The following is a 10,392-nucleotide window of genomic DNA, read 5'->3' as shown; positions in this document are numbered from 1 at the left end:
CATTTTCTCACCTTGCGCGGTAACCCTGTAAATAGCACTTTTTGTCTTATCTTGAGGCGCTCCCCTTCTTAATGAATGAAAGCAGCGACCTGCCTGCATTTCGTCAAGAAAAAAATGCAAAAAGTTAAGCCCTATGTTTACGGGGAGAATGTAGATAAGTATTCAACTTCACATCCGTGACGCATGATGAATAACATGCGCATTAGCAGAATTGATCAGTGCGCTGAACTTATTTATCTTCCTTGCCTTTCTTGCGCGCCGCAACATAATTGCCGACGATCATAGAAATGGAGGCATACTCTAGGGATATCCATTGTTTCAACCAATTGGAACAAAGTGCTCCCAAGAAAATACAGAGGCGGCCACGTCGCTCACCGCGGGGAGGGGGTGGGGGGGACCCTAGCCCCCGCCCCTTCCCTCTCCTCCAGAGCCCCTGGACCTGGCCGTTGCCGGATGAGGCCAACGGGCGAAGCCGGCCTTGGCATACAACAGCGGCAGGGTAGTTTGCGGCGGATACGCCGATGGCCTTCTCGTTAGAGCGATGTGGAGGTCGTGCGTGCCTGACCAGGGCGTCCACACAATGCAATTTTTTGTAGCAATCGTTTTGTTGTGTATGTGCTCCAGTGTCTACTCATTCCCCCTCGCGATCCTAGTAAACTCTTTCCCCCCATTTATACATGCCGGATCTAGAACGTGACCGATGCATGGCAAATTCATTAGGAACAATATGTTATACTCCCTCCGTTCCTAAATATAAGTCTTTGTAGAGATTTCACTATGAACCACATACGGATGTATATAGATGTATTTTAAGTGTAGATTCATTCATTTTGCTCCGTATGTAGTCCACCTAGTGAAATCTCTACAAAGACTTATATTTAGGAACGGAGGGAGTAGTTTACTATGTGTGTAACTGATTTTCTTATACATGTTTGCCATGTTATCTTCAAAACATGGCAAATTTCAGAAGATGTTAGTACTTGGCCATGGCAAAATTAAGAGAGATGTCCTAAATAATGTGGCCTTTTTTAGAAGTGACACCGCAACTTTCTTGAAAAACAATATGGCAACAATCATATTTTTTGTGTCCTCAAAATAAGAGCGCTCAATGCATGTGGTCCTCACTGGGCCGACCCATTCTAGCGGCCGCTCGACATGAGGCTGCGCTACGCCTCGCTATAATCGAGACGGGGCACTTCTATATGGCGCGGTGCGCGCTAGGGATCGTGCGGATGTGCACCTTCCCTTCCATTGGTGCGCCAGTTTGGGCCGGCCCATTTGCGGGGCTGGATGCCACCTGTTTTTTCCGTTTTTACTTTTCGGTTTTTATTATTTTCAAAATAATTCAGGATAACAAAAGGTCTTAAATTTATTAAAAATCTAAATTTTGAATTATAAAAATCAGTTATTCAATTAAAAAATGTTCGCAATTCAAAAAGAATGAATTTTTGAATATTAATGAATTTTTTATTTCGATGAAATTTTTTTATGGGCATTTCTTAGTAATAACGAACATTTTTGGTATTTGATGAACAAATCTTGAATTCGATGAACATTTTTTGAACTTATGTACAAAATTTGTATTGAAGAACAATGTTTTTTAAAAACCATTTGTAAATTTTGAATATGATGAACATTTTTTTCAATTGATGAACGAATTTTGAATTTGATGAACATTTATTTAATTCGACAAACACTATTTCAATTTTGATGAACAATTTTTTAAATCCGATGAACAAAAATATAAATTTGATGAACATTTTTTACATCGATGAACATTTTTTAAATTAGATGAACAAAAAAAATGTTCGCGAATTTGAAAAGAAAGTTCACAAAAAAATGAAAAAGTAAAGAAAAAATTAGAAAGGAAAAGGAAAAAAAGAGGAAACAAAGGGGAAAAAATCCGGAAAATGGGCCAGATCACTCGTGGGCGACCTGCACGCCGTATAGAATTCGCCAAGCAAGACCGCAGCAACTATTTATCGCCTAAAGCGATCGAAGTGGCAGTGCTCGCTGAAGCTTTTCCCCTGCTCGCGCTGTATTGGGCCGGCCCGATCACACGCGTGCAGTCGTAAAAAGAAACTGGGAATTGAAGGAGGGAGAATCGCGCGCTGAGCTAGCCACCCCACCGAAGTCCGTTTCGTGGAAATAACTAGGGACGCGCCTTACTTAAAACTACACGAGTGGTTTTCTTTGGGATTCCTTTCCTTTTTTGTTTTATTTGGTTTCTTTTCTTCTCTGGTTTTTATTCTCTTTCCCTGGTTTTTCATTTGTCTCTTCGTTTTTTTATTTTCTTTTTTCCTTTGGTTTATTATGTTTCTTTTTCGGTTTTCATTTTTCCTTTAATTTCTTTTGTTTTTCATTCTACATTCTTATATACGTGATCAACATATTTTCAAACAATTGTTCAACATTTTTATATACATGATCAACATTTTTGCAAATACTTGTTCACCATTTAAAATACTTATTCAATATTTTCAAATACTTTTTCAACAATTTTCATATACTCCTTCAACATTTTTTATTAAGTATTCACCATTTTTGAAATAGTTGTTGAACATTTTCAATACTTACTCAACATTTTCAAATACTTGTTCAATATTTTTTAAATTCTCGCTCAACATTTTTTAATACTTATTCAACATTTTCCAAATATTTTTTCAATATTTTTCAATCAATACTTTTTCAACATTTTCATATACTTTTTCAACATTTTTCCATAATTATTCAACATTTTTCAAACACTTGTTCAACTTTTTTCAAATGTGTTATTGAAGAGTGTTTTGTATATATATATATATTTTTTTTAAAGTATAAAGAAAAGTACAACAAGTAAAGAAAAAAATGAAAACAGAGACAACCTTCACTCTGAAATCACTAGTGAAATCCCTAGTTAAGGAGTACTTATTGCAAAGATCACTCCCACCTTCCCAGTTTGCGACAAGTGGCGCACTGCATGTGTGCCACTTGTCGTAACCTGGAAGTTTTTTCTTTTTTCGTAGATTCATTTATTCAAAATGTTGTATCTCCTTAACCGTGCGTTCAAATCTCGAACCGTTTTCATTATTGGATTTCTCGCGTCGAGATCTTCAAAACTAGATCCCATATTGATAGGTTTTAACGAACGTTTTTTCAGAAAAAAAAACCGAACGAAAAAACTGGATGAAAAAACCGAACCGGAAAGATGGGGTTTTCCCTTTCCGAAAGTGGCACGCCCATGCCCCTCGCAAAACCACAACCGTGCCTCTCGGGGAAGCAAAACCGTGCATCTCCCAAAAGAAGAAAAAAACAACGCATTTTTTTCCGTTTCCAAGGAGGCACGGCCGTGCCTCTCGCGAAAGCCCAACTATGCCTCTCGCGGAAGCAAAACCGTGCCTCTCGCGAAAGAAAAAAAACAGAAAACACGTTTTTTTTGTTTCCGAGAGGCACGGACGTGCCTCTCCTGAAAGCACAACCGTGCCTCTCGCGAAAGCAAAACCGTGCCTCTCGCGAAAGAAAAAAAATTAGAAAACACGTTTTTTCCCTTTTCGAGACGCACGGCTGTGACTCTTGCGAAAGCACAACCGTGCCTCTCGCAGAAGAAAAAAAAAAGAAAACGCGTTTCTTTCCCTTTCCGAGAGGCACGACAGTGACTCTCGCGAAGGCACAACCGTGCCTCTCGCGGAAGAAAAAAAACATAAACTCATTCCCCCCCTCCGAGAGGTACGACCGTGACTCTGATGAAAGCACAACCGTGCCTCTCGCGGAAGCAAAACCGTGACTCTCGCGAAAGGGGAAAAAAGAAACCGCGTTTTTTCGCGCAAAAAAAATCTGAATTTTTTTTGTCCAAAAGTTCAGGAAAACCGGTGAAAAACCGAAACGTCGAAAAAACAAAAAAAACCGTTTAAAAAGCCGAAAACGTGTGCGAAAAAATAAATAAGAAAAATCCGAAGGGAGCGTCCAGAACCCGACACGTGATGGGCGGCTAGGAGCGCGTCAAGTGACGCTGATTGTTGCGAGGGTCCCAAAAAAGCGCTCGTTAATTAGTTGCTCTTCCTTCTCTCGCGTAGTGCGAGATATAGAATCGCCCAAGCGAGACATAGTCGCGCCATAGACTGAGATCATCTGAGTGGGCTGTTTTTCCAGGAAAAAATTCAGCGTGCACTATCCAGATTCGCTCATCGCCATAGCCAACTCTGTCATATAAATCTAATAAATATTGGTAAAGTATACACAACAGCGGGGATGTAGCTCAAATGGTAGAGCGCCCGCTTTGCATGCGAGAGGCACGGGGTTCGATCCCCCGCATCTCCAATTTTTTTCCAATATAGAAAATGTAGCGGACTCACGGCATACAGTATGTTTGCTCAATCCCGCATCTCCAATTTTTTTCCAATATAGAAAATGTAGCGGACTCACGGCATACAGTATGTTTGCTGAATCCCACCCTTTCGTTTTTCTGTTGAGACATGAATCCCGCACTTTCCTTTTTCTAGACAAACTCGGAAGCTTTTATTAAATCGTCACACCATTTACACGGACGAAAGAAAGTCCATCCGGCTGGCCTAGCCAGACATGTTAGCCAGTCGGAAGCGATAAAGTATGCTTCGCGAGTTTGTGAGCCTCGACATTCGAGCTCCTAAATTCATGACTAATATTACCAGGCTGGAAAGTAGACATATGATCTAATATTTCATGTATAAGCGTTTCATATACCATCGGGTTTCTTTCTCGGACATCTTCCACGACCACCTTGCAATCTGATGAAACCTGAATCCTCCTTTCATACAGATCCTCTGCCAAGGAAAGAGACTCCCTAATAACCAAGCACTCAAGAGTAGCTGGGTCTGAAATTCTCTGGAACACAACTGCCGACGCTCTGAGGAAGGCACCTGATTGGTCTCTGCATATAGCTCCCACAGCTCCATATCTCCCTCCTCTCCCGACTGCGGCGTCCACGTTAATTTTTGCTACTCCCGCCGGAGGGGGTATCCAGTGTGATGTCCGCGGGCCAGACCTTGGGATTGAAACTGATGGCTGTTTAATGACCTCCAATTCTCTCAGGTATCACTGCACAAAAGAGTGTGTTGAGAATGGACTTTTGTATATCTGCTCATGAATCGCCTTACCTCCTGCACCCCATATAGCCCAAAGTGTGACCACAAATTTTATGAACTCTGCTTGAGGCAGCACTTCTTGCATGGAGAATAACCAATCCTTTGCGTTGTCCTTGATGTTTGTACTGAGTCTGTCGAGAATTGCTTCTGATGAAAGCGCCCACGTACACCTTGAGACGGTGCAGTTTATTAGAGCATGGCGCCAAGTATCATCCGCTCCACATAGGACGCATGAACTGCTAGTAGATATGTTGCGGCGATCCAAAAGTGCTGCCGTCGGTATCGTATGTTGTGCCAGTCTCCAGAGAAAGTTCTTCAGTTTCGAAGGAACCTGAACACCCCAAAGCTGTGACCAAAATTTGCTATCCGTTTCGCTGTGTGAGGATCCTCCTTGCTCGTACAGCCAAGCCTCTCGACTGAGCTTAGTTCGTTGGATCATTTTGTACGCCGACCTGACAGTGAACCGTCCAGTCCTTTCCTCACTCCACGCCCAAAAATCATCAGTCTGACGTGTGCATAAGGGTATTTTGCAGAATTGCCTCTGCATCAATCGGAATGAATGTCATCCGAACAAGTTGTTCATTCCATGATGAGGTGGCTAGAATGATCAACTCGGTGACCTTAGAAGGTGGATGTTGGAGCAGAGAAGTTAGAGGCCGTTTCAGGTTCGGCCTCGGGATCCAGTTAGAGCTCCAAATCTTAGTTGATTCACCATTGCCAATCCTATGGATGAGGCCTTGTACCATTATGTCACGCCCATCTATGATCGCTCACCATATCTACGAAGGATGTGAGCCCAAAGTTGCCTCAAAGAGAGTAGTGTCCGGACAGTAAATTACTTTGATCATTCGTGCACTAAGAGAAGTGGGATGCTGTATCAGTCGCCAAGCTTGTCTGGCTAGGAGGGCGAGGTTGAAGATCTCCAGGTTACGAAATCCAAGTCCCCCATATGCTTCGGTCTAGTCATTACGTCCCAGGCCACCCAACTGGGCTTCCGCTTCCCTTGTTTACTGCCCCACCAGAACTGCCGTATTAGTGATGACACACTCTCGCATAGGCCTCGGGGTAGCCGGAAGCAAGACATGGAATACACGGGGATAGCCTGTGCTACTGACTTGATTAGGACTTCTTTGCCAGCATAAGAGATCATTTTCTCCATCCACCCTTTCACCTTCTCCCAAACACGGTCTCTCAGCTATTTGAACATGCCATTCTTTGAGTGTCCAACATAGGTGGGCATTCCCAAATACCGATCGCTTAATTACTCATTGTGGACATGTAAAGTATTCTTGATACTGTCTCTTACCACCTGAGGACAGCCATGACTGAAGAAGATTGAAGACTTCTCATGATTAATGCGTTGTCCCGACGCCATACAATAATCATTCAGTAGGTTTGACACTGCATCAGCCCCATTAGTACTTGACTTAAAAAACAGCAGGCTGTCATCGGCAAAAAGGAGGTGGTTGATGGCAGGAGCCGTTGGAGCCACCTTGATCCCCTCAAGCTGGGATGACGAAGAACTGGATTTGAGAAGGCACGTGAGGCCCTTTGTTGCAATTAAGAAAAGGTATGGGGAGATCGGATCTCCCTGCCGAATGCCCCTTCCCGGGCTAAACTGATCAAGTCTCTCGCCATTGAAAAGGACTGAGAAAGAGACAGTGCGTACCATGCTTATCACAATGTTTACCCAAGTTGGAGCAAAGCCTAGTTTCAACATCATTGCTTGCAGGTAGTCCCATTCCAATATGTCGTAGGCCTTCATCATATCAAGCTTCAAAGCACAGTAGCTATTTACCTTGGATTTGCTCTGTTTCATAAAGTGAAGACATTCATATGCACTAATTATATTGTCTGTAATGAGTCTCCCCGGTACAAAGGCCGACTGCTCATCAGAGATAATATCTGGTAAGACTTGCTTGAGCCTGTTGGCAATGACTTTGGAAGCAATCTTGTATAGAACATTACATAAGCTTATGGGCCTGAATTCTGACAGTAGGGATGGATTTGTTACCTTTGGGATTAACACCAGAACTGTGTCATTGATGCATTCCGGGCTTTCCTCTCCCCTTACAATTTTCAACACCGCCTCTGTAACCTCATCACCACAAAGGTCCCAATGATGCTGATAGAAATGTGCCGGAAATCCATCTGGACCGGGGGCTTTTGTTGGGAACATCTGGAATAAGGCTGCCTTCACCTCGTCCTTGGTATAGGGGGCGCACAAGAGCTCATTCATCTCCATTGACACCTTAACCGGCACTGTATCTAGGACCACATCCATATTATGAGTACCTTCAGATGTGTACAAAGATTTATAGAAGTCTTGTACCATGGCCTTTAGCTCGTGGGGATCATCAGATATTACCCCAAGAGAATTCTGCAAAGCTTTTATCATGTTCTTCTTCCTCCTTATACTCGCTCTCAAGTGAAAGAAAAAACGATCGGGCCTTGAGAACCCTAGCCCATGATAGAAAACGATCGGGCCTTGAGAACTAACCCTAGCTCTCCGTTCCCTACAGGGAGGTGAATCAAGGACGGGAAGTGATACTGGGATCACCCCGTGATTGGCCCCGATCCGCCCTACAGGAGAGATCGGAGGAGGGAAGGTGAATAGTCGACGGCGGCGTGAGATCGCCACCGGGAGAAGGAAACCCTAGCTAGAGGGAAAATATGCCTCGGCTGATGAAAGAGGGAGCTGTAATCCGGCCCTTTCGTGATAGTAGATGCTTCAGGGTCCGCGAGAAGCCCATCAACTCCTACCGCCGGCCCACGGGATCATCGGCCGTCTCCAATGGCTATGATCCTCCGTGCTACTTCGTCACGATATTCAGTGGCGGAGACAAGGTGTGCCAGCCAGGGCCTGGGCCCAGGCCAACATGCAAATATTTCCACTAGGACACCGAGTATTTCTACTAAACCAATGTATTAGCTTTGTATTCCGTTCATCTGGCCCTCCCCAAGCTAGTTTAGCAGCTTTTGGCCCTGTCCATTCAGGTTTCCTTGCTCCGCCACTGAGGGTATTCCAGAACGGCACTAACGACGTCGTCCCGCTGGTGGACTGCGAGCATACCTGTTGGTGATTCCTTGCTTGCGGCGGAGGCGACGCCGCCGTGGATGACGGTCGAGCGTTGGGTGCTGCTGCGACTTCCCGCGTGCCGGCTGCGGCGTCCCTCTAGGGCATGCTGCCGCCGCGCGTCGCGCAGGTCGGTGTTGCTATGACTTCCCGCGTGCCGGCTGTGGCGTCCCTTCACGGCATGCTGCCGCCGCGCGTCGCGCAGGTCACACCTCGGGCTGCGGGCTCGATCAGTCCCCCGTTGGGGCGCGCGGTAGCAAGTGGTCCTCGGGGTTGTGGTTGCTCGTCGGTTTGTGGTTGTGTTTGTGTTGAGATGGTTGATTTTCAAGTTCACATCTTATACGGTTGATTTGACAATCATCTTGTATGAACATAAACACTGAGCGATTTTTTTTAGCCGAGCCACCATATATGCTCTGCTCATCCGGGGCCTCTGATACTTGCATGTTTTGCATTTTCAAATTGAAACGAATTGAATTAGACGATGGTTTTCTCAGGGAATTAAGCAAGAGTGCCATGCGTGTGGAAACCGCCATAAGGAGTTGAGCAAAGAGAGCCCGACCCCCGCGTCGCCCGGCCGCGTCGCCCGAGCCGGGCGACTCAGGGGAAACCTAGCCACCGGCGCCTCGTCGCCCGCCCACCGCTCGCCCCCGCGTCGCTGTCTCCGGAGGGCCGGCCGGCAAAGCCGCGCTGGGCCCTGGGATGGCGGCAGCGGGGCTGTCCTTCCTCCTCCCGCCCCAGCTCCTCCCCCACCCCTGGCGCCAGATCTGGGTCGGCTGCGGCGGCGACCTCCCCCGGCCTCACCTGCTCGCTGGCGGCGCAGGTGGATTGCCTCGGCCGAAGTTCCCCGCGGTGAAGCTTTGGTTCGCCCCGACGTGATCTAGACGCCGTCTCCGGCTAGCTGCGGCGCTCCGGCCGGCCGGCCGGCCTCGGCAGGGCCCTGCTAGCTATGGCTCCTCCCCCTCCGCCCCCCCGGCGAGTTCCGGGCCCGCCTCCTCGGGGGCCGGCCATGGAGGCTGCTGGCTGCGGTTGTGCCCGTCGGAGTCTGCCTCCTTTGGCACGTCGGTCGGGTTTGGCTGCGCGCGAATCCACGTCGACACCACCACCTCGCCCCACCCCCCGCTGCAGGGGCGGCTTCGGCCCGGCGGCAATGGACCTGCGTCCCCTTCCTGCGTCTATTGCCGGCCGGCGCGGCTTAGGACCCGACGAGCCTCGAAAGCTGCGCTCTTTCCGGCTTTCTTGGCTCTTTGGCTCCTCAGCATATCCGCACCATCACCACCCTGCGGTGTCTTGGTTGGCCATCCATCCCGGTGCATCTTCGTCACCGGCATGCTCCAGGAGCTGCGTCCCCTTCCAGTTCCTTGGGCCCGCCGTCGTCCCTGCTGCTCCGGTCCTGGTGGCCCGGATCCGCGTTCCTTCCGGATCCTGGCTTATCTGGGCCTATGGTCACCGTCCCATCCCCACTTCATTCCGCGCAGCCACGCATCCTTATCCTCCTCCGGAGTTCGCGCACCCGGTGATGCACGATGCCTCCTTTGGCACCGCGCGTGGCTCCCCTTCCTGCAGTCGCATCACCAGCCTACACCCGATGACCTCCTCTTTGACTCGTGTTCCGACGGCTTGGGATTGCTTGGAATTGGCCAGGGCGAAAGCCCTGCATCTTTTGCTGGCAGCGGCGACACCCGCGGGTGCCGTCACCTTCCTGAAGGCGTTGTCATGGCCGTTCTGTGCCCCTCTTCGAGCATCAGGGGAAACCCTAGGTCCAGGTTTCCGGATCGGACGACGACGGCGTCTCGGTGTCGTTCTCCTTCTTGAAGGCGTTGTCTTGGTTGCTCGCGGCGTCCTCGGTGCGGGCTTCGGAGTTTTGGTCGTCTAGTTGTAGATTGGTTTGCTTCTCTGGTCGGAGAGTTTAGCCATGTTTTTCTTTGTTTGGGTCGTGCATCTTTCATCTCTTCGCTTCGGGCACCATGTTCACGCCCCTTGCGTCCGTGTCATGTGTTGTACCAACTTCTGTAATCATTCTTACTCCTTCTATCAATACAATGATACGCAAACTTTGCGTATTCGAGAAAAAAAAGGAAAATCTCATCTTTCTCTCTCTTCTTTCTGTTGGGTGGTGGCCTGCCGGATCCACGTCGATGAGTAGAGTTGGCCAAGGAGAAGGCGAGGTTAAGGGTTAGCACGTGTGTGACACTTTGGTCAAAACTCTTTTAGCGC

General features: G+C 47.6%; 1 non-coding gene across 1 annotated transcript; it reads left to right on the top strand.

The window, feature by feature from the left end:
• Positions 1-4,223: 4,223 nt before the first annotated feature.
• Positions 4,224-4,296, top strand: TRNAA-UGC (transfer RNA alanine (anticodon UGC)). Its single transcript has one exon. It is a non-coding gene; the product is annotated as a tRNA-Ala (tRNA).
• The last annotated feature ends 6,096 nt before the right edge of the window (positions 4,297-10,392 follow it).

Source organism: Triticum aestivum, chromosome 2D, assembly GCF_018294505.1.
Source record: "Triticum aestivum cultivar Chinese Spring chromosome 2D, IWGSC CS RefSeq v2.1, whole genome shotgun sequence".
In the NCBI taxonomy this organism is placed as follows: Eukaryota; Viridiplantae; Streptophyta; class Magnoliopsida; order Poales; family Poaceae; genus Triticum; species Triticum aestivum.
This window is presented reverse-complemented; position numbering and strand designations above follow the sequence as displayed.